Source organism: Macrobrachium nipponense, chromosome 18 (genome assembly GCF_015104395.2).
Source record: "Macrobrachium nipponense isolate FS-2020 chromosome 18, ASM1510439v2, whole genome shotgun sequence".
In the NCBI taxonomy this organism is placed as follows: domain Eukaryota; kingdom Metazoa; phylum Arthropoda; class Malacostraca; order Decapoda; family Palaemonidae; genus Macrobrachium; species Macrobrachium nipponense.
This window is the reverse complement of record NC_087211.1, coordinates 41229480-41251481: the sequence shown is the minus strand read 5'-3', so window position 1 is coordinate 41251481 and position 22002 is coordinate 41229480. Positions and strand designations below refer to the sequence as shown.

Below are 22002 nucleotides of genomic sequence, written 5' to 3'. Positions count from 1 at the left end.
GCGCTGAATGACCTCGTAGGTCCCAGCGCTTGGCCTTTGGCCTAAATTCTGCTATATTCTATTCTACTATTCATAACTAGGGCGTAGCCAGCGGTGTTTACCTCCTCCGAGACGTGATGTAAACAAGGACACGTATCTCTTCCATCGGGTTATGTAATCGGCCTCTTCTCAAAGCTAACTCTCTCTCTCTCTCTCTCTCTCTCTCTCTCTCTCTCTCTCTCTCTGTGTGTGTTTGTGTGTGATTGATCTTCTGATGTGTGTATTTTCTAAGCATGATCTGTTTACACGCAAGAGCAATTCTCTCTATGGAATTCATAAATCGTAGAAGGTTTACTGAAGAGGACTCACTGTTTACGTAATAGTTTGTCGACGAAGAAGGGTTTAGGCGGCTGTTGGAATTGTACAATCACGAAGATATAGAGTCAGTGAAAAGAGGGTTTGGATTATTTATCGAGGTGTTTAGGTGACATGTGTATTGAGGATGATAGATTGGTTGAATTTTGTGAGGAAGGAGGACGGAAAGAGGGATAAAATGTGTTGGAGCGGTAAGGCGTATGCATTTAGGAAGCGCTTCACTGCCTACGAGGTTGAGGTGAGGGGCGTAGTGATTAGGAAAAGATGGGGGGTTGGGGTGGGGGAGCAGCGTTCTGTGAAGTGCGATGATCCATTTATGTTGCAGAGATGATATTCATTCGTGTGCCAGTGGCTGTTGCCGAATCTACCAGTATCGTTCATTAAAAGGTGCAGGTAGCCAGAGACGATGCCGTGGGCGAGTACTGCAGCGCTCGTCTCACGTTAGATAGGGCCTTCGATACTCTCAGCCTACCGCCCACAAGTCGACCCAGTTATACTATTTATAAGGCTTGGTTCTGCTGCGTCAAGAAGCATTTGAGGGACTAGAAACTGGCCATATCCACTTGTTATATATATATATATATATATATATATATATATATATATATATAACATTGTGTGTGTGTGTGTGTGTGTGTGTGTATGTATGTATATATATATTTATATATATATATATATATATATATATATATATATATTATATATATATATAAATATATATATATATATATATATATATATATATATATATATATATATATGTAAGTGTGTGTGTGTGTGTTTGTGTATATATACACGTATGTGTCAAGAGAACACAACCAAGCAGAACAGGAAGGTAAAAGCTAAAGGCAAAACAACCATAACGTTAACGTACCAGTTACTAAATTCGATTATATCACACTGACATCGCCCAGGTCTTAGCCTAAATGAAGTGTCACATCTCATACCGACTGAGTCTCGTTGTGAGTACCGATTTCGTCAATAATAAATAAAGCCCAGCCTTCGGCGAGTGTGTCTGGTTTTGTATGTACATGTCTATGTATATATGCATGCAAGGGTACGCTCTGAGAAGAGAGAGCCTTTTTTACGCGATTAAGAGCAATTATGGCATTGAAAACCCTTAAAATGATGGACCTCGTTGACATGTAGGCGGTTAAACTGTTATTTTGGGACTGCAGCCAATCAGGGCAGACTTAATTTGTCCCAAAATACGAATCGGCTCCTATAAAAAGACTGACGAGCTCTTTTCGAGGGGGGTAAATTATAAGTGATTTCACAGTTTTTATTTTCTGTATGTTACGCTTCCATAAACAAACACAAATACAAACTTACACTCGCACACATTGCATGGACAGAGTTCGCGCCAAAACTAACCGCTCACAAGTCCACCCAGTTGTGAATGCTAGCAGCATCTGTTAGGGTTGAGTGAGAATGCGTAAGGCCTGCACTCTCACCCTTGAAAACTTGCCGGGAAATCAGAGTTCTATGTCCTTCAGTCGCCACCCTATAATTTTTCAAGACAACCAGCTTCCTCCAGGAACTTCATTATATTCTCTCCGAAGTCCCAGGAAAGACGAGAAGTATCTTCTTCATCAATGAACGATGAGAAGAAACGATTTCTTTAAGTTCCTAAGGTTGAAGCAGTGAACTTCTACACAGACTGATGGCAATAATAAGAAAATACACCTTCCCCTGAAGTAATTCTTGGCATGGGAGAATTTCGATACCAAGTGATGCGGAGTACGATACAAAAATAATATAAAAATAAATTTTAATTATCTAGAAGACACCAATATGATAATAAAGAGCATTCTTTTAATGGGATATCAAGCAGCATTGATTTTCTTGTCAGATCTTCCAAGGAATCCTGCCTTCCTTTTCTGGAGAGGACACTCTCCTTCAAGGGTGCCCTCCAAGAACTGCCCCACTTACCCAGCCTGACAGGATACCTGCCTTCCTCCGAGGAGGTAGCCTGTATACAACGACGTGCAATGTTAGAAGTCCTCTGTGAAATTGCACGTCGTTGGAAGCAGTGCTGATGCTAGGTATGAATTATTTCATGTTTTTATTGTTATTATTATTGTTATTGTTACTATAGTCATGATAGAGATGATGACACTTTCTGTATAATAGCTCAGCAACTTTGATGATAACATGTACATACATACAGAAGAATAATTGTGATTCTGTTAATTGCAACAGCAATATTACTGGGTTTGTGTCTCCTCCTCTTCCTCCTCCTCCTCCTCCGCCCTCCACTTATTTACATTTGAGGTTTCAGTTAGACTGCACTCACTCAGACAATGGTAACCTTTATTTTTGTACTTGACGTCACACTAATAGCCGTGTGTGAGAGAGAGAGAGGAGAAGGAGAGAGGAGCGAGAATAGAGAGAGAGAGAGAGAGAGAGAGAGAGAGAGAGGTAACTCAGAATGTAAAGTGTAAATTCTTTTTAATTAGAAATCCTTGATTGACAGACAAAGTCATTTATAAATGTTTGTGTGAGACAGATAGATGGTCAGTGAAATGTAAAATGAAAATTCTTTTCAGTGGTCATAGATCTTAAAATAACCATCATAATCGGGAGTATGTATGAATATCTTAACGGGAGAGAGAGATAGAGGTAAAACAAGTCCTAACATTCATCCTGTAGGCTCGCTCATCCTGTAGAGGAAGGACCTTTTTTTTACCCCCCTTCTATCGGTTGTTCCTGATGATGACCCGAAGTGATCCTTTATAATTTACGAAACAGCTTTGCTTCAAAGGGCCCGAGGATAGTAGGCCTATTTCTTGATATCGGACCGAGTGGGTTCATCTATAAATAAAAAAAAAACCTACCTGGATCCCTTTCCTCACCCAGCCCCCACCCTCCTCCCTCCTAGAAATATAGGCTTAAGATGAGAACAGTCTGTGTCATTTACCTCTTGAGACTATTTTTTGCCTCTCTCTCTCTCTCTCTCTCTCTCTCTCTCTCTCTCTCTCTCTCTCTCTCTCTCTAGCGTAGGTTGAAGTAATTGTAATTCTGAATGTATCGTTCACATTGTTTTAATGCTGTGTAACTGTTTACAGTAATTTTATGGTTGACGTACCAGAAAACGCGGGATGTTTTGGCACTTAATATAATCTCATTTTAAAAGTGGTGTGTGCGCAAAGAAAGGATTCGTAGAGCCTGGGTAGCTTAAAGGCGCAGAGTCTGAGGTAGACATGGAATTCAGGTCAGTTGACAATGATAGAGATTTTGACACAAATTAATTTCAGAGATATTTTTCGAAGTCGGTAGTATTTTGGACATTGGCGTAATGAAATGTTCAACTGCTATTGTGGCATTCACAAAGAATAAAGGTATTTAACTGTTAGGGTTGCTCTACATTGTTAATATTATTATTCAGCAGATATAACTTTTTCATATGGAAGAAGCCAGCAGGGGCCATTGACTTGAAATTCAAGCTTCCAAAGAGTATGGTGTTCATTAGGAAGAATTAAGAGGAAGTAAAGGGAAATACTTATAGAAGAGATCCCACGTATCAAAAAATAATAATAATAATAATAATAATAATAATAATAATAATAATTAGATAAAAAATGAACAAGTATTAAAATATATATGTACTGTGTTTACTTACATGGACAGGACCATGTGGGCTATTTAACAAGTATCCATGGGTCAAACGAGAATGGCCAAATCTAATAAGACGATACCAAACGACTTGTGTAAGCCATCTTTTCTGTTAATGATGAATTCTGCATTCTAACATTGAACTTGATCTGTTGCTACGCCCGTTGGAACCCGGCGCTGCTGTCTCCCCTCCCTCCCGATCCCCTGACCTACCCTGTTCCACCCAGGGCGGACAAACAGCTTTACAGGAGGAAGGTCGATGTCTCCTCTACCCTCCCGTTCTCACAAACGAGGACAGGCAAATCGGGGGAAGACAAACAAGATCTACTCGGATTTTATTAATATAGTTTATAGGTGTATTCGTGTGTGCGCATATACATGGTACAATAACTTTGTTATCTAGGTTAGTGTAATTGGTGCTCTGAAGAAAAGCTTGCCGATCTGGAGCATCATGTAACATCAGTTGGAACACTTCTGACCTCTGAAGTTTAACTTTTTCCGGAGTGCTCAGCACAGCTTAGAATTTCATTCTGTTTCTTCCACGATTATTAGTTTGAATAAAAGTCAAATGTGTTCAAAGTCTTTGTCCCGGGTTTTCTGTTGTCATATGAAGTTAAATAACGGGTTCTGGCCCCGTTCACCAGCCTGAGACGAACATTCAGGGGTGACTGACGAAGTTATCTTAGTAATTGTTTTTTATAGCGCGTGACGGGATCCGGCTACCCAGTTCAGAGCTCGTTGGTTCCAGCTGGAACTTGGTAAATTGCGATAACTTTTTCTAAAAAAAAAAAAATAAATAAATAAAGATAGATTTAAAATAAATAAATAAACAAAAAAGGGGCGGTTAGGCACTTAGGAAATGCATAAATAACAATGGTATTCCATGTTCTGGAAGCAAAGAGTATGAAGAAAGATCAAACTGGTTTAATCTCGCGTTCGCGAATTCCAAACGTTATGTATCTCGAAAGGCATCAGAATTGCGTGCGTCACGCTCACCTTTTTGGGGATTTAGCTAAATTTAGCGCGATTGGACCAAAATAGTAACTTGTCTCCTAAATAGTGACTGGACTCCACGTACTCCGAAATGATACTGGCGGGAGGGGACGGGAACGGTAATGAACAACTACCGCGTTGGGGCCCTCACATTTTTCAATCATAGCAGTTTTATGGGTTACTGATAACCTTCTTCTGTGATTGTTCTCTCTCTCTCTGGTCCACCATTCTGACTAACCACCAGGTACCTGTTGCTTTGAGCGAAAGATATGCAGGGGATTTAGCCCAACTTACACGAACTTTCCTTTCTCGTACTGGATCCCATTTGCGATTCAGTGATCAAACATTATTAAAGTCCTTTTAGGGGAGAACAGTTGAAAGATAGAAAATCTATAACCCACAATCTCTACTTAGTAATAGGTGTTGATCATCGACAAAATCTCGTCTGTCTGGTAAAATAATATTTAAACTATGAAAATATTCACTCACCGCTGGATGTATATTTGCATGTATATATTATTATTATTATTATTATTACTTAATAGTGTATTATCTTCGGGTGTTGAGTGTTGACAAAGTTTCATGGCTTCATGTTGTTTCTGCAAGTAATCACATTGCATTTTTTCTTGTATCTGTGCATGTTTATGCAATATGTATGACTATCCAGTCTGCATCCTTCTGCATGTATATATTGTTATATCTATTATGGAATACCAAGTGTAAATATCCAGCAGAGAAGCTTATACGTGGAGTTATTGCATCTGAAGTATGTATATTATTTTGGAATAATGAACAGTGAGATGAAGATCGAAAATATGCCTCTTTCTTCAAAGAAATTGCTGGATGACGCCATAAAGGAGAGGAGGCATGGATGAGAATGAGAGAGAGAGAGAGAGAGAGAGAGAGAGCGAGAGAGAGAGAGGAGAGAGAGAGAGCTGTCAAAATTTGTGAAAGAGATGTCAAAATCTTAGAGGACCTGAAGTAGATTTTAGGCAGAGAGAAAGGTATCGGGACTCGTTTCAGTTTGAGAGAGAGAGAGAGAGAGAGAGAGAGAGAGAGAGAAGTGCCGACCTCTTGTGATTTACTTCTCCTATTCTTCCCGGCAATAAATAAAAGAGTGGACGGCCAAAATGGAACAATGAGAAAGAATGGATTTTCTTTCCCTCTTGTTAACGGCGTCATTGTTGCATCGCTTTTGTCAACAATACTTTCTCTTCTTGATTCTTTATGCTTTTATTTTCCACCGTCTATATTTCACACTCCTCTTCCGTTTTCAAGCATGGATAGAATTATTGGTTATTCGGTCGCCATTCAATCTATTTTTCTTTGTGTGTTTTGTCCAGCCGTTCTCTCTCTCTCTCTCTCTGAAAATAATTGAAGAAGTTCCAAATAAAATCCAAGTGGTCAAGAGACTCATAAAGAAAATATACATAAACCAACATATTCCGACAAAGAAAATGAATAAGGTGAATCTTGTGAATATCCTAATTTGATGCATTAGGAAAAAGAATGCCAAAAGCATGCAAACTGTGTTAAGGTTTTTGGTATAGCCATAGTCAATCCACAAAACCTAATCAGAAAATGTGCTGCATGCAACATTCCGACCCATCCACAGTGTGCTGAGGTAATACAAGATTTGAGAAAAGATACAAGAATTTTTTGTTCAACATGTCTATCATGGATAGACAATGTTATTAAATCAAGATTGAATGTACAAATAGTTAGGATGAAGAATAAGAAGAGGAAGAGGAAGAAGAAGAAGAAAAAGAAGAAGAGGAAAACGGAAGAGAAGTAAACAAAAATGAAATGACAGAAAAAAATAAGGAAAACAAAGAACAAGATAAAAGTATGGATGCAGAGATACTCATTGATACTACATATGAGGCAATAAAGCAGCATACCTACGAAGAAATAAATATTACGATATGACAACAGAAAACAAGCAAAATCCCGAAGAGGCTCTACCCAGATCTATACAATGACGGGAAAGAGGAAAAAATAGACAAGAAAGACAAAATCTGCAACCTTTTGAAAAGAGGGAATTGCAGATTTGGAGAAAGATGTTACTACAAACATCCTAAGATATGTCCAAAACTATGAAATATATGGTAAATGTGCATACTTAGATGGATTATGGGGATGATTGCCAGAGATCTGCATCCAAAAATATGTAAAAACCTAAAAGAAGGAAAAGGATGTAAGTTCGCACAAAAATGCAAATATATGCACCCTGTAGCCATGAAGCATAATCAAATAAATAACCAACCAAGTAATAAAATCCAAAAATAAGAAAGAAACAAATAAGAGAGAATCAAGAATATCAGGTAAAAGAGAAAAGCAAACCACCAATGAGATAGCAGAGGTGTCAGCAAAAAATTTCAAAGCATCAGCTACCGAAATTCTACTCAAGAGATAATAACTGTATTTATTATGCAAGAGGATATTGCAGAAACGGAGAAAATTGCAGATTCAGACACAAAATTAATAATTATGATGAAGGAAGATCAAATATTATGGAAAAGTTGGATTTTTTAATGTCAGAATTTTCTGGAAATGAAAAAAAGAACAACATACCAGAACAGGAAAGAGACATGGGAAAATCCTTATTACTACCAGTATTAAATGAAGGAGAAAACACGCAAACCATCATAGTGATGAATGCGCTAGGGTTTAGTTACGAGTAACTCAAAAAGAAAAAATAGAGTACTTAGAAGAAAAAAACTAACCCAAAATGAAAAGAAAATAGATATAATGAATATAAGTGAAACCTGGTATTCCCAAGAGACTGGGAATGATGATCAAATAAAAGGGTTCCAAACTTATAGATCAGATAGAAAAAATAGGAATCAAGGGGGAACCGCAATATATGGGAAAGACAAAAAACAAGGAAAAAATATATGAGAAATATAGTAACTCAGAATGTGAACTAATAGCGGTTAGAATTTGAATCTGAAAAATTAGATGACATAGTAATATATAGACCTCCTAATACTAAAGAGTTTGACTTAATAATTGAAAAAATTGGATGATATATGTAGAAATCACAAGGACTGGACTATTCTCCTATCTGGTGACTTCAACTTTCCTTTCGTAGATGAAAGAACGAATAGGAGATTGTGGTTGTACTTATACATATAAAAAAGAGAGTAATAGTAGTGCAGAAGATAAAAGAGGCAATTTGAAAAGCTATTAGATATGCTACACTAGAATACAAACATTCAAAAAATAAATCACCCTGCCAACAAGAAAGGAAAAAATACTTTAGACCTAGTATTTGTGAACGAGATGAATTATGTTAAAGAAATAATAGTTTATAATGCGAGTATTTCAGACCATAATGTTCAATAGAATGAACAGTTTCAATTCCAAAGGCCAAGTGGAAAAATAGAGATAAGCAAGAAATGAAAAAGTGGGAAGGATATGGAAAATACAACTTCTACAGTTAAAAATAATAAAATGGTCAGAAATTAATGAAGAATTAAACAAAGATTGGGATAACATTTTCGTAAGTGATGCATAGGGTAAATACGGAGATATTATATAAAATATTGGAGATAATAGTGGAAAAATATATACCGAAGAAGAAAAGTAAACAAAATCCATTCATGCATACCAAGAGACAGAAGGATCTTGTTCCAGAAAATCAGAAAATGGAAAAAAGGTAAAAATTGCAAAAGAAAAAAAATGCATGGAAAGTTTATAGAAACTAAAAAGTAAGATAGAAAATGCAGAACAAAAGTTATACAATCAAAAGAAAATGAAAAACGGACTTGGAAGAAAAAACCCTATTAAATATCAAGCAAAACACCCCAAAACTATTATACTCATATGCGAAGAAGATGAATAAAAGAAGAATAGAAATAGGCCCTCTGAGAATTGAAGGGAGATTAACGAATGAAAAAAAGAAAAAAAGGAAATTTGCAACATACTGCAGAACGATATAAGAGAGAATTCACCCCTAGAATAGATAAATGAAGATAATGATATAGAAGTATAAGGATGAAAATAGTGAATATTTAGCTGACATAGATATTAATGAAGCTGATATTGTGCAGGCTATTAATGAAATTAAAAATGGAGCTGCTGCAGGGCCAGATGGAATTCCTGCTATTTTGTTAAAGAAAGTAGTTCATTCTATCGCAAAGCCACTTGCAATATTATTAAGACAAAGTGTAGATACAGGCAAGATATATGATGAGCACAAATTAGCATATATTACCCCTACTTTCAAAAGTGGATCAAGACTAGAGGCAAGTAATTATAGGCCTGTGAGTCTAACATCACATATATGAAAGTGTATGAAAGGGTAATGAAGAAAAACATTATGAAACATTTGGAATAAAAAATAATTTGTTTTGTTTAATAAAGGACAACATGGTTTCGTACCCGGAAAAGTACACAAACCCAACTGTTAGTCCACCGTGAAAACATATTCAAAATATGAAAAGCGGAAATGAAACAGATGTGGTTTATTTAGACTTTGCAAAAGCTTTTGATAAAGTAGACCATAATATATTAGCGAAGAAAATTAGAAAACACAATATCGTGGATAAAGTAGGAAGATGGTTGAAAAGAATTTTTACAACAGAAAACAGATAGTTATTGCAAACGACGAGAAATCGGATGAAGCCAAGGTAATATCCGGTGTGCCGCAAGGTACGGTGTTAGCTGCAATACTGTTTGTTATTATGATTGAAGACATAGACAATAATGTTAAGGATTCGGTAGTGAGTAGTTTCGCAGATGACACAAGAATAAGTAGAGAAATTACTTGTGATGAAGATAGGAACGCTCTACAAAGAGACCTTAACAAAGTATATGATTGGGCAGAGGTAAATAGGATGGTATTTAACTCTGATAATTTGAATCAATAAATTATGGAGACAGAGAAAGAAAGCTATATGCATATAAGGGACCTAATAATGAGACCATCACAAATAAGGAAGCAGTTAAAGACCTTGGTGTGATGATGAATAGGAACATGTTATGCAATGATCAAATAGCAACTCTGTTGGCAAAATGTAAAGCAAAAAATGGAATGGATTTGTTAAGGCACTTCAAACAAGAAAAGCTGCAACACCGATTGATTCGCTTTATAAAACATATGTTCGTATGTCCACTTGAATATTGCAATATGATATGGTACCCACACTATCAAAAGGATATTGCACAAATAGAGAGTGTACAAAGGTCCTTTACAGCTAGAATAGAAGAAGTTAAGGACCTAGACTACTGGGAAAGACTACAATTCTTAAAATTATATAGTCTAGAAAGGAGAAGAGAACGCTACATGATAATTCAGGCATGGAAACAGATAGAAGGAATAGCAGAAAATATCATGGAACTAAAAATATCAGAAAGAGCAAGCAGAGGTAGATTAATAGTGCCCAAAACTATACCAGGAAAAATGGGCAAGGAAAAGCACACAGGACATTAATCCACTACGCACCAGCATCGATAATGCAGCGTCTATTCAATGCGTTGCCAGCTCATCTGAGGAATATATCAGGAGTGAGCGTAGATGTGTTTAAGAATAAGCTCGACAAATATCTAAACTGCATCCCAGACCATCCAAGATTGGAAGATGCAAAATATACCGGAAGATGTACTAGCAACTCTCTGGTAGACATTAGAGGTGCCTCACACTGAGGGACCTGGGGCAACCCGAACAAGATGTAAGGTCTAAGGTAAGGTAAGGTAAGGTAAGATCTGTATTTTGCTGTTTCTGTTTATAACTTCTGTCTCTATTATATTCTCTCTATCAATATATTACTCTCTCTCTCTCTCTCTCTCTCTCTCTCTCTCTCTCTCTCTCTCTCTCTCTCTGGTATTTTGCTGTTTCTGATTATAACTTGTCTCTTTATTATGTTCTCTCTATTAATATATTACCTCTCTCTCTCTCTCTCTCTCTCTCTCTCTCTCTCTCTCTCTCTCTCTCTCTCTCTGGTATTTTGCTGTTTCTGTTTATAACTTCTTTCTCTTTATTGTTACAACATTTTCTCAATTAATTATAATTTACCCTTTCTCAAACCTCTCTCCATTCTCTCCGTCATCAATCTCTGTCTTCTCTTCTCCTCTTCCGTCTTCTTCCTCATCTCTCTCTCTCTCGTGTTTTGCTGTTTCTCAATTATAATTCTTCTCTCTCTTTATTACATTCTCTATTAATATGTTACCTCTCTCTCTCTGGTATTTTGCTGTTTCTGTTTATAACTTCTCTCTCTTTATTACATTCACTCTATTAATATGTTACTATTAATATGTTACCCCCACCTCTCTCTCTCTCTCTCTCTCTCTCTCTCTCTCTCTCTCTCTCTCTCTCCATTGTAATGTTTTCAATAGGAGCAACGAAGGTACAGTAGACCTCCATTCTCGGGGCCGCATTAATAAGCAAGGCCCATTATTCAGAGGAAAAAGCCCTTTATCGCCGCTGCTGGTATTTTGTAAACGGCGGGCCCATCATTTTCCCCTAATGCCGATAAAGAATGTCCGTGCGTATGTGTCTTGGCGTCTTAAAGGCCTTTAATCTCACCGCCAACACCCCCTCCCCCCATCCTTTCCACTTCTCAACACACACACACACATACACATACACACATACACACACGCGCGCGATTTTTCACCTCCATCTCAACGGGAACGGAAACTGTTGAAATATACGAGGTCAGTAATATTAATGATATCAGTAATCACTATCAAGAAGTAAAATATACGCCGCAGTTTCCTCGGCGCAATCGAGTGTTCTGTACAGCCGCGTAATGCTATATGAAACTCTCAGCCGCAGCCCATGAAGCTTAAAGCAACAACCCGGTTGTGGCCTGTGTTGCTGGCACTTAAGCAGTGCCAGACGCATGATCATGGCCAAATTTAACCTTAAATAAAATAAATACCACCAAGGCTAGAGGGCTGCAATTTGGTATGTTTGATGACTGGAGCGTGGATGATCAACGTATAACTAGTTGTAGCACTCTAGCCTCAGTAGTTTTTAAGATCTGAGTGCGGACGGATTTTTTATACAGAACACTAGCAACATAAAGATTTGAGACACTGGCATTGTTGCTTATGAGTACAACGATAGTAATTAACATTATTACAGATTCTTACCACTTTGAGGATGCCAGTCTTATGGAACTCATTTAAAGCGGTTTTTATTTCTTTTATTCGTTTATCGAATGGGTGTGCTTTAGAAATATAACTGAAATTACGTTGTTGTCATCGTTGCAGTTGTAATGGTCATAATCTTAAATATTCTATAACTTCTGCTTCCAATAAAACTGGTTTATTCCGTTTTTGGCAGCTTTCAATGACCAGTCAACTCAACTCATAAAATTTATTATTATTATTATTATTATTATTATTATTATTATTATTTTTTTTTTTTTTTTTTTTTTTTTTTTTTTTTTTTGCTCTATCACAGTCCTCCAATTCGACTGGGTGGTATTTATAGTGTGGGGTTCCGGGTTGCATCCTGCCTCCTTAGGAGTCCATCACTTTTCTTACTATGTGTGCCGTTTCTAGGATCACACACTTCTGCATGAGGCCCGGAGCTACTTCAGCCTCTACTTTTTCCAGATTCCTTTTCAGGGATCTTGGGATCGTGCTAGTGCTCCTATGATTATGGGTACGATTTCCACTGCTATCCCATATCCTTCTTATTTCTATTTTCAGATCTTGATACTTATCCATTTTTTTCCCTCTCTCTTCTCTTCAACTCTGGTGTCCCATGGTATTGCGACATCAATGAGTGATACTTTCTTCTTGACTTGTCAATCAACGTCACGTCTGGTCTGTTTGCACGTATCACCCTATCCGTTCTGATACCATAGTCCAGAGGATCTTTGCCTGATCGTTTTTTCTATCACTCCTTCAGGTTGGTGCTCGTACCACTTATTACTGCAAGGTAGCTGATGTTTCTTGCACAGGCTCCAGTGGAGGGCTTTTGCCACTGAATCATGCCTCTTTTTGTACTGGTTCTGTGCAAGTGCCGGGCATTCACTTGCAATGTGGTTTATGGTTTCATTTTTCGTATTGCACTTCCTACACATGGGAGTGATGTTATTTCCGTCTATCATACTTTTGAAAACATATCTGGTCTTAGGGCCTGATCTTGTGCCGCTGTTACATTCCTTCAGTTTCCTTCTTTAGCTCTCCCCTCTGTAGCCATTGCCAATTGTCATCGCTTGGCTAGTTCTTTAGTCTGTCTCATGTATTGTCCGTGCATTGGTTTGTTGTGCCAGTCCTCTGTTCTTTCTGTCTTTCTCCTGTCTCTGTATATTTCTGGGTCTTCGTCTACTTTTATTAGTCCTTCTTCCCATGCACTCTTTAGCCACTCGTCTTCACTGGTTTTCAGATATTGCCCAGTGCTCTGTTTTCGATGTTGACGCAGTCCTCTATACTTAGTAGTCCTCTCCCTCCTTCTTTTCGTGTTATGTATAGTTCCGTATTTGCTCTTTGGGTGTAGTGCTTTGTGTATTGTCATATGTTTCCTGGTTTTCTGATCTATGCTGCGGAGTTCTGCCTTCGTCCATACACTATTCCTGCGTGTATCTGATTACTGGCACCCGCCCATGTGTTATCGGCTTTTATCATATTTCCCGGCGTGAGTTTTGACTTGAGTATCGCCTTGAGTCTCTGCATATATTCTTTCCTGATCGTGTCCTTCATCTCTTGGTGTTTTATATCCCCTCCTTCCATTATTCCCAGGTATTTGTATCCAGTCTCATCTATGTGTTTGATGTTGCTCCCATCTGGTAGCTTTATCCCTTCAGTTCTCGTTACTTTGCTTTTTGTATGTTGACTAAGGCGCATTTTTTATTCCAAACTCCATCCTGATGTCCCCAGATACAATCCTTACAGTCTGGATTAGGGTATCTATTTCCTTGATGCTCTTACCATACAGCTTGATGTCGTCCATCGAACATCAGATGTTGATTCTGTTGCCTCTTTTCTTGACTTGGTACCCGGCATCCATCTTCTGTAGTACTTTTTTGTCATGGGAATCATGGCTACTACGAAGAGTAGTGGGGACAGTGAGTCGCTCTGGAAGATCCCTCTCCTGATATTAACCTCTGCTAGTCTTATTCCAGAGCTTGTAAGTATTGTATTTCCAGTTGCGCATTGTATTTTTTGAGGAAGCTGATGGTGTTTTCCCTCTGCCCCATATATTTTCAGGCATTCTATTAGCCATGTGTGTGGTATCATGTCGAAGGCTTTCTTATAGTCTATCCATGCCATGCTTAGGTTGGTTTTCCTTCTCCTACTGTTCTTCATTACCATTTTGTCTATCAGGAGCTGGTCTTTTGTGCCCCTACACTTCCTTCTGCAGCCTTTCTGTTGGTGGGGGATGGTGTTTGTCTCCTCTAGGTAGTTGTATAGCCTTTCACTGATGATACCTGTTAGTAACTTCCACATTATTGGTAGGCAGGTGATAGGCCTGTAGTTACTGGCTATATTTCCCTTACTCTTGTCTTTTTGTACTAAGGATGTTCTTCCTGTGGTCATCCATTTGGGTGCTTGGTGTAGGGCCTTGAAGTTTTTGAGCCAGTATCCATGGACTTCATCGGGACCTGGGGCTTTCCAGTTTGGCATTTTCTTTAGTTGGTGTCTGACTGTGTCTGTCGTGATGTCTGTGAATCTTTGTTTTATTCTCCCTGTTTCTTCTTCCTTGACTTCCTGGAGCCATGTTGCATGTTTGTTGTTGTGATACCGGATTGCTCCATATGTTTTCCCAGAGTCTCTTACTTGGTTCAGCTTCAGGAATTTCTGGGTGGTTGTCTTCCCCTCTTAGTTGGCTGTATAGTCTTTTCTGGTGGTTCCGAATAGTTTGTTCTGTTGGTATCCCTTATTCTGTTCATGTACCGTTGGATCTTGTGTGCTTTGGCCTTAAGCCTCTGTTTTGCATCTTTCTATTGTGTTGTTTAGTCCCCTCTCTTGTACTTTGTATTTCTCGTTGAGTTCCTCCCTTGTTTTCTTGCTTCTTAGCTTTTTTCTGCCATCTCTTTCAGTTTACTCAAGTCAGATCTCATCACCATGATTTGCTTTTCCAAGTCGCCTTTTCCAGGAGGTTGCTGTTTGGTTTTTCTGTTGGGTTGTGTGACGTTGTGGTGTTGGTGTTCGAATCCCCATCAGTTCTGCTACTAATCTTGCTCCTGCATATGTCAAGTTATTTGTTTCTGTGATACTGGTGGTGTGTATTAGGCCCATTATTTCATTGACCTCACTTGTTTTTCTCCCTTAATTTCTGGTGTTGTAGGCTTTCATGGAGGGGATCTTTGTTCTCTCTGTATCTGGCTCCATCCATTGTCTAATCTTTTCTACCCCATCCGCCCTCTCTGTTTATTTCGTCGGTGTTTCTTCGTGTGTCGTTGTTTGATACCTCATCCTCCCTCCCTCACGTCTTCTGTGGCATCCATGGACTTCATCGGGAACCTGGGGCTTTCCAGTTTGGCATTTTCTTTAGTTGGTGTCTACTGTGTCTGTCGTGATGTGTGAATCTTTGTTTTATTCTCCCTGTTTCTTCTTCTTGACTTCCTGGAGCCATGTTGCATGTTTGTTGTGTGATACCGGATTGCTCCATATGTTTTCCCAGAGTCTCTTACTTGGTTCGGCTTCAGGAATTTCTGGGTGGTTGTCTTCCCCTCTTAGTTGGCTGTATAGTCTTTTCTGGTTGGTTCCGAATAGTTTGTTCTGTTGGTATCCCTTATTCCTGTTCATGTACCGTTGGATCTTGTGTGCTTTGGCCTTAAGCCTCTGTTTTGCATCTTCTATTGTGTTGTTTAGTCCCCTCTCTTTTACTTTGTATTTCTCGTTGAGTTCCTCCCTTGTTTTCTTGCTTCTTAGCCTTTTTTCTGCCATCTCTTTCAGTTTACTCAAGTCAGATCTCATCACCATGATTTGCTTTTCCAGGCGCCTTTTCCAAGGAGGTTGCTGTTTTGGTTGCTGTTGGGTTGGTTGTGACTGGTGGTGTTGTGTTCGAATCCCCATCAGTTCTGCTACTAATCTTGCTCCTGCATATGTCAAGTTATTTGTTTTTTTCTGTGATACTGGTGGTGTGTATTAGGCCCATTATTTTCATTGACCTCACATTGTTTTCTCCCTTAATTTCTTGGTTGGTTGTAGGCTTTCATGGAGGGGATCTTTGTTCTCTCTGTATCTGGCTCCATCCATTGTCTAATCTTTTCTACCCATTCCGCCCTCTCTGTTACTTCGTCGGTGTTTCTTCGTGTGTCGTTGTTTGATACCTCATCCTCCCTGTCGTCTTCTGTGGCATCGTCTCTAAGTTCGTCTTCGTGTAATTCGTTGTCGTGTGACATTTCCCTTTCCAGTTCTTCTCTTTCTGTTGGGGAGAGCCAGTTCTTTTTCTTTATGTTCCTTACTTGGTCTGCCAGCCTCTGCTCTGTTTGGGGGTGTTATTCCCTCTCATTCCAGATGTTGACCAATCTTCGTCTATATCCTCTCTCCGTCGGGTTGCTTCTGATGTAGCATCTCCATATTTCCTTATTTTCTTCTCTTGTCCATTTCTTCCTTTTTGCCTCTGTAGCTCCAATCTCAGGCTGTTGATTACTGTCGTTGTGGTGATCAGTTGCTGGATGACGACCTCCAAGTACCTGACCGTCTTCCCCTACAATTGGGTTGAATACCTGGTTGCCGGACGAAGCTCCTCTGTTGCCAGAGGTTCCATTTACGTCGTTGTCGTTTTTTCCTTCATTTCTTTCCATCATTGCTGAGTTTTGCTATTTAACCCATAGCTGGACCCTACCCCATCAGGGATAGGTACTCATTTACAGCTGAGTAGACTGAGGAAATTATGGTAAAGATCCTTTCCCAAGGAATCAACGCCGAGGAGAGCGGTCACCCATCCAACGACTGACCAGCCCCAATGTTGCTTAACTTGACTTAAGTCTATTGACGACCTAACCCACTCCTCCACGGCGCCACATTATTATTATTATTATTATTATTATTATTATTATTATTATTATTATTATTATTATTATTGTTGTTGTTGTTGTTGTTGTTGTTGTTGTTGTTGTTGATAAACGTAGATTGATTACCATAGGCCGCATTTCTGATTTCTTCTTGATCCTATCGTGTATTTGGTATAGGATCCTTTTCCGTTACTGGGTTACTGTCCCATGGTGAAATTAGTAGACTCTTGACATCTCTGTCGTATGCTTTAATTATTACAAAATTAATTATAATTTTGGTCTCATGGTGTAAAGGTTTACAGGACTTGCATCACGGTCCTATGACGTAATGGTTACAGGAATCTTTACATCAGAGTCCTCTGTTTCAATGGTTACAGGATTTATTACATTAGATTTCCAAGGTGCAATTCTTACAGGACTCATTACATCACCGTCTCATGATGTAATGGTGACAGGACTTATTATCCGTACACCATTGTCCCATGATGTTGCGGTTACAAGACTGTACATCGTGGTTACATGGTATAATTGTTACTGAACACATTACATGACTGTACCATAGTGTAATTGTTACAGGACTCGTTACAAAACGGTCCCATGTTGTAAAGATTACTGGACTTTATACATCACGATCCTATTGTGTAGATTGCTGTAGGACCCCATTTGATAATGACTAATGGGATGACGGTTCCATGAAGTAGGGGTTTCGGAGTAATGGTTTCAAGGATCTCTCCACCGTGTTTCCATTCTGCAATTCTTACCGGACTCAGTACACCACCGGCTTTGGTGTAATATTGATTGGACTTTTCCATCTTGTAATAGTTGCAGAGTTAACTTTTCAACGGTCCCATGGTGTAATGGTTAGCACTTTGGACTCTGAATCCAACAATCCGAGTTCGAGTCTCGGTGGGACCTGGAAGGATTCCGTTTTCTATAGATCTCGTGGCGTCACGGAAACCTGTTCACCTCAATACTTCGGAAAGGCGCCTTCGAAGGATCAATCCCGGTTTGTTAAGTTTCATATTGATTGTATTGTTCTAATAATATCGTAATAGTGGTCAGTTCAATATAGAATGTGGTAGAAGGCAATGCGTTATGTTCCTAATACGTAATTGTTCCAGAACGTTTTGCCATTTTTCATGGTCCTAGGGAGGAATAGTAGAAGTCTCAGCTTAGCAGTCGCCTGACACACACACACACACACACACACACACATATATATATATATATATATATATATATATATATATATATATATATATATATATATATGTAGTATACAGAGAGAGAGAGATAATATTCGAACGGCGTTTTCATGACACAGGAATTGAAATCTTCTAAATAATCATTAATTTTTCTTCACAAAACATTACAACTTTCTTTTCTTCACGACTGCCTAGATATAAAATCTTTGCCATTATTTCTTAAAAAATACAAATCTTTCGAAATTAATTGCCAAGAGACAAACACGGTATTTCTGAAGGTGACCAAGAGCGCCTGAAATTCAGTACTTGGTGTCAAGTCACAGTTCCATGATGTTCTTAGCTGGGATTTGCGCTGAGAACCAAGGATCCTCCTAATTGAAGGCACTAAACTCTCAAGTCTTCATTCAGCCCCAGGATTCAGAGCAAGGTTAGGAGAAATAGCGGTTCGTCCCAACCACCAGCTTTCGATATTTGGGAAATCATAAGGGGGTTTTAGGACTGACTGGTTCTAAAGCCATCATTTCGCGCGGACAGATGGCCGGAGAGTCACTGGTCCACCACAACAGGCCCTTAGAACCATTCTAAGTAAGCATTTCCACTTACCGACCGCTCTAGTGCGCTGTAGTGATAAAGCTAGACTTCAGTCTAAGGCAGCAATGTAGTTGGCCGTTGTTTTGTAAGTAAAGCAAAGTAAAATTGGATTCAATGTATTATTTCTGGTATGGAGTTAAAATGTTAGAAAATAAAGTTGCTCTTGATTTTGCAGCATGTACACTGGTAAAAGAACATGATTTTACCCTAGGCACAGGTGGCAAAGATATTTTTATTAGGGGGAGCGTGTTGGTGGGCCTTTTGCTTTCTTCGCTTTCTCTCTTTGAGTTTTTTTTATTGGTTATATATGTATGAATGTGTGTATGTATGTGTTATATAATATATATATAGATAATATATATATATATATATATATATAGAATATATATATATATATATATATATATATATATATATATATATCTATATCTATTTATATATATATATATATATATTTGCTACGAAGTGCCAAGTATCTTACCATTCATTTATTGTTACCTCACAAAAGCCAGACACCTGAACCCTCATCACAGGTATTAAACGACTGAATACTCTAAAGGCAACAGTGATCCCTTAACAACTTACCAGTATTGCAGAAAATCAGACTAAGTTCATCAAAACAGGTGTGAGGTAATCTTGTAAGTAATTAAATTAATCAAAGGCCATCACTTCATCAACAACTTTAAAAGTCTAAGTATTTCCCTGATTTCAGAAGTCTAAGTACTTCCCTGGTTCTAAGTCACTTCAAGTAAATTGAAGGAAAGCAGATTAATCACCACTCTATGTTTCTACCTAACATAAATATAATCATATGCAAATATACTGGTTATAAATGATAATACTTATAAAAATTTTAAATACAAAAATTTATTATTAAACTCAAAATTTATAAGTGAAATTCACAATATCAGGGAAAATCACTGTTACTTGAATACAAAGTAAAGTTTAATTAATTATTGAATCAAATTAAGTAAAATTAAATCAAAATTAATTTATCATAAAATTCAAGAAAATTAATTCAATCAAAATTCAAAAGTGTTAGGCAATAATTGAAAATTTGAAACAACAACAAAACTTGATAAGAATTCTAAGTAAATGCAAATCAATTCACAAGTGTTAAATTTAATTAAATGTGCAATGATTAAGCAATGAAAATAACTAAGTCAATTAAATTGTGAATGTAAATGAAAATACAGAAAAATGTGGACAGTATTAAAAAAAAGGCACACTTCAACAAGAAAATGAAAAAATGCATAAAATGAAACAAACACAAAACACAAAAATTTGCATTGTGTATAAGTGTAAATCTTTTCACTCAAAACATTGTAACCATCAGTTTTTAACAAACCTTCGTAACCATCTGTTGTTAGTTATTAGTTAACCACTATTCCTATCCCTCATTAGTTGTTATCTAACCACTGTTCCTATCAGTTATTAGTTAACCACTGTTCCTATCCGTTATTAGTTTCTTACCAAACCATCATAACCATTAGAAATTAGTTTTTAGATATTAGTTGCAACTAATGAAAATATAACACACTTTACCTTTTTGGTATACCAACTTCTTTCTTTGCGGCAGTCTTGTTTTACACTTTCACAAAAACCAGGCGCCGTTACAACAACAATGTTTGTTCAGATTCCACACAAAAAAACACTATTTAACACTAAATAAACTTTAAGAAATATCAAATATGAAATTCTCAAGTTACAAGTGACCAATTTACATTACATTAATATAATCTCAAGGATGTAGAGAGAGAGAGAGAGAGAGAGAGAGATGTTAACGCCTCGAGAATCTAAGGTCTAATGAAATTCTCTTCCCTTGCGAAAACTGGACTGAGGAGATGACACAAAACGTTTTTGGCACTAATGCTTCCAGAAGCTTCGAAATCTTATGCAACTTTTTATACAAAATGTGTAATCTGCACGTGGCACTCAGCAAAGTCATACGCATACAAGACCAGTATACAATAATGTTTTTACCCAATCGAGACAAAGGAGAAGCCCTTATCTTACTTGATGACAGATTCTCAAAACACAAATGAAGTCTTGAGCTCGCTTATCAAACGTGTTGACAGATTAGGAAAGCAAACGGATCTCGCAGTTCCTCTAATCTCACAATGTTGACATAATAGGAAAACAATTAGTTTCAAACGGACAAATAAAATCTCTCTCTCTTTACATTCTATGAATATATATTCTGTTACAATATGTTATGCGAAATCTGAACACACATTTAAAACATCCTATCTCTAAGCTATCTAGGAATCTGAAAAAATGTTGCACAATTCTACACAACATTTTATACAGTCACAGAGGAGATATATGCATTTTGAAAGTAGCAATATATAATAATATATATATATATATATATATATATATATATATATATATATATATATATATATATATGTATGTATGTTAATGTTTGTCGTTTTCTTCTATATTTTGCATCTCTTAAGACTTATAGGTATGAGGTAACATTTATTTATACATACAATGGTTTGCTCTGTTGTTATTTTCAGTTGCATGATTCTCTCTCTCTCTCTCTCTCTCTCTCTCTCTCTCTCTCTCTCTCTCTCTCTCTCTCTCTCTCTCCACTTTCACTGGAGTCTCCTCGTCAGTTTCACCTTTAGCCAGTAATTGATAATGAAGAAAGTCCGGTGTCATTATAGCAAAAGCTATTTTAGCGATCACGCTCTTAATTGCTTTCGCTTGTTGCTGAATCTTCTACATTTGTGGTGGTTTTTTATTTGTATTTATTTTGTCATTCGTTCTTTCACTCTCTCCTGCTTTTGTTCTTTTCATGTATTTTGCATGCAACAACAAATGCTATCCAACCTTTTCCTTTTTCATCTTTGGGTCTTTTATTTTTTTGTTTTATTTTTCTCTCGTAATTACTATTGTTTTTTAACACATGATATTATTCCTTTCTTTTCCCTCTTTAGTTTTTGTTATTAGCAAGTTACTGGTATCGTAATTCAACATGTTTTCGTCTCATTTTGCTCTCACGTGTAGGAAGAATGAACATATAACATTGTTCACACATCACATTTCCCTGTCTTCGAACTTCTTTCAGGAATTGCCTGCCAGTATTCTGTGTCAGAGGATGGTAATAATAAACCTGGGAACGTTTTGAAATTACCTAGGTGATGAGAGTGTGGACCTTCCCACCGCTAACTTTACTTTCATTCATAAATTTTAAAGATCGTGGTAAACCTGATTCACTCTTAATTTTAGTGACCAGTATTCGCAATCCTGAGGCCAGACTTCCTCAAGACTTTACTTTCAGATGATTAATCATCAGATAACTCCCATAA

General features: G+C 37.6%; 1 long non-coding RNA gene and 1 other non-coding gene across 2 annotated transcripts in view; both read left to right on the top strand.

The window, feature by feature from the left end:
• Nucleotides 1-22002, top strand: part of LOC135196748 (uncharacterized) — a 475624-nt gene that overhangs the window by 435537 nt on the left and 18085 nt on the right. The window lies entirely within an intron of this gene.
• Nucleotides 17730-17801, top strand: Trnaq-cug (transfer RNA glutamine (anticodon CUG)). Its single transcript has one exon. It is a non-coding gene; the product is annotated as a tRNA-Gln (tRNA).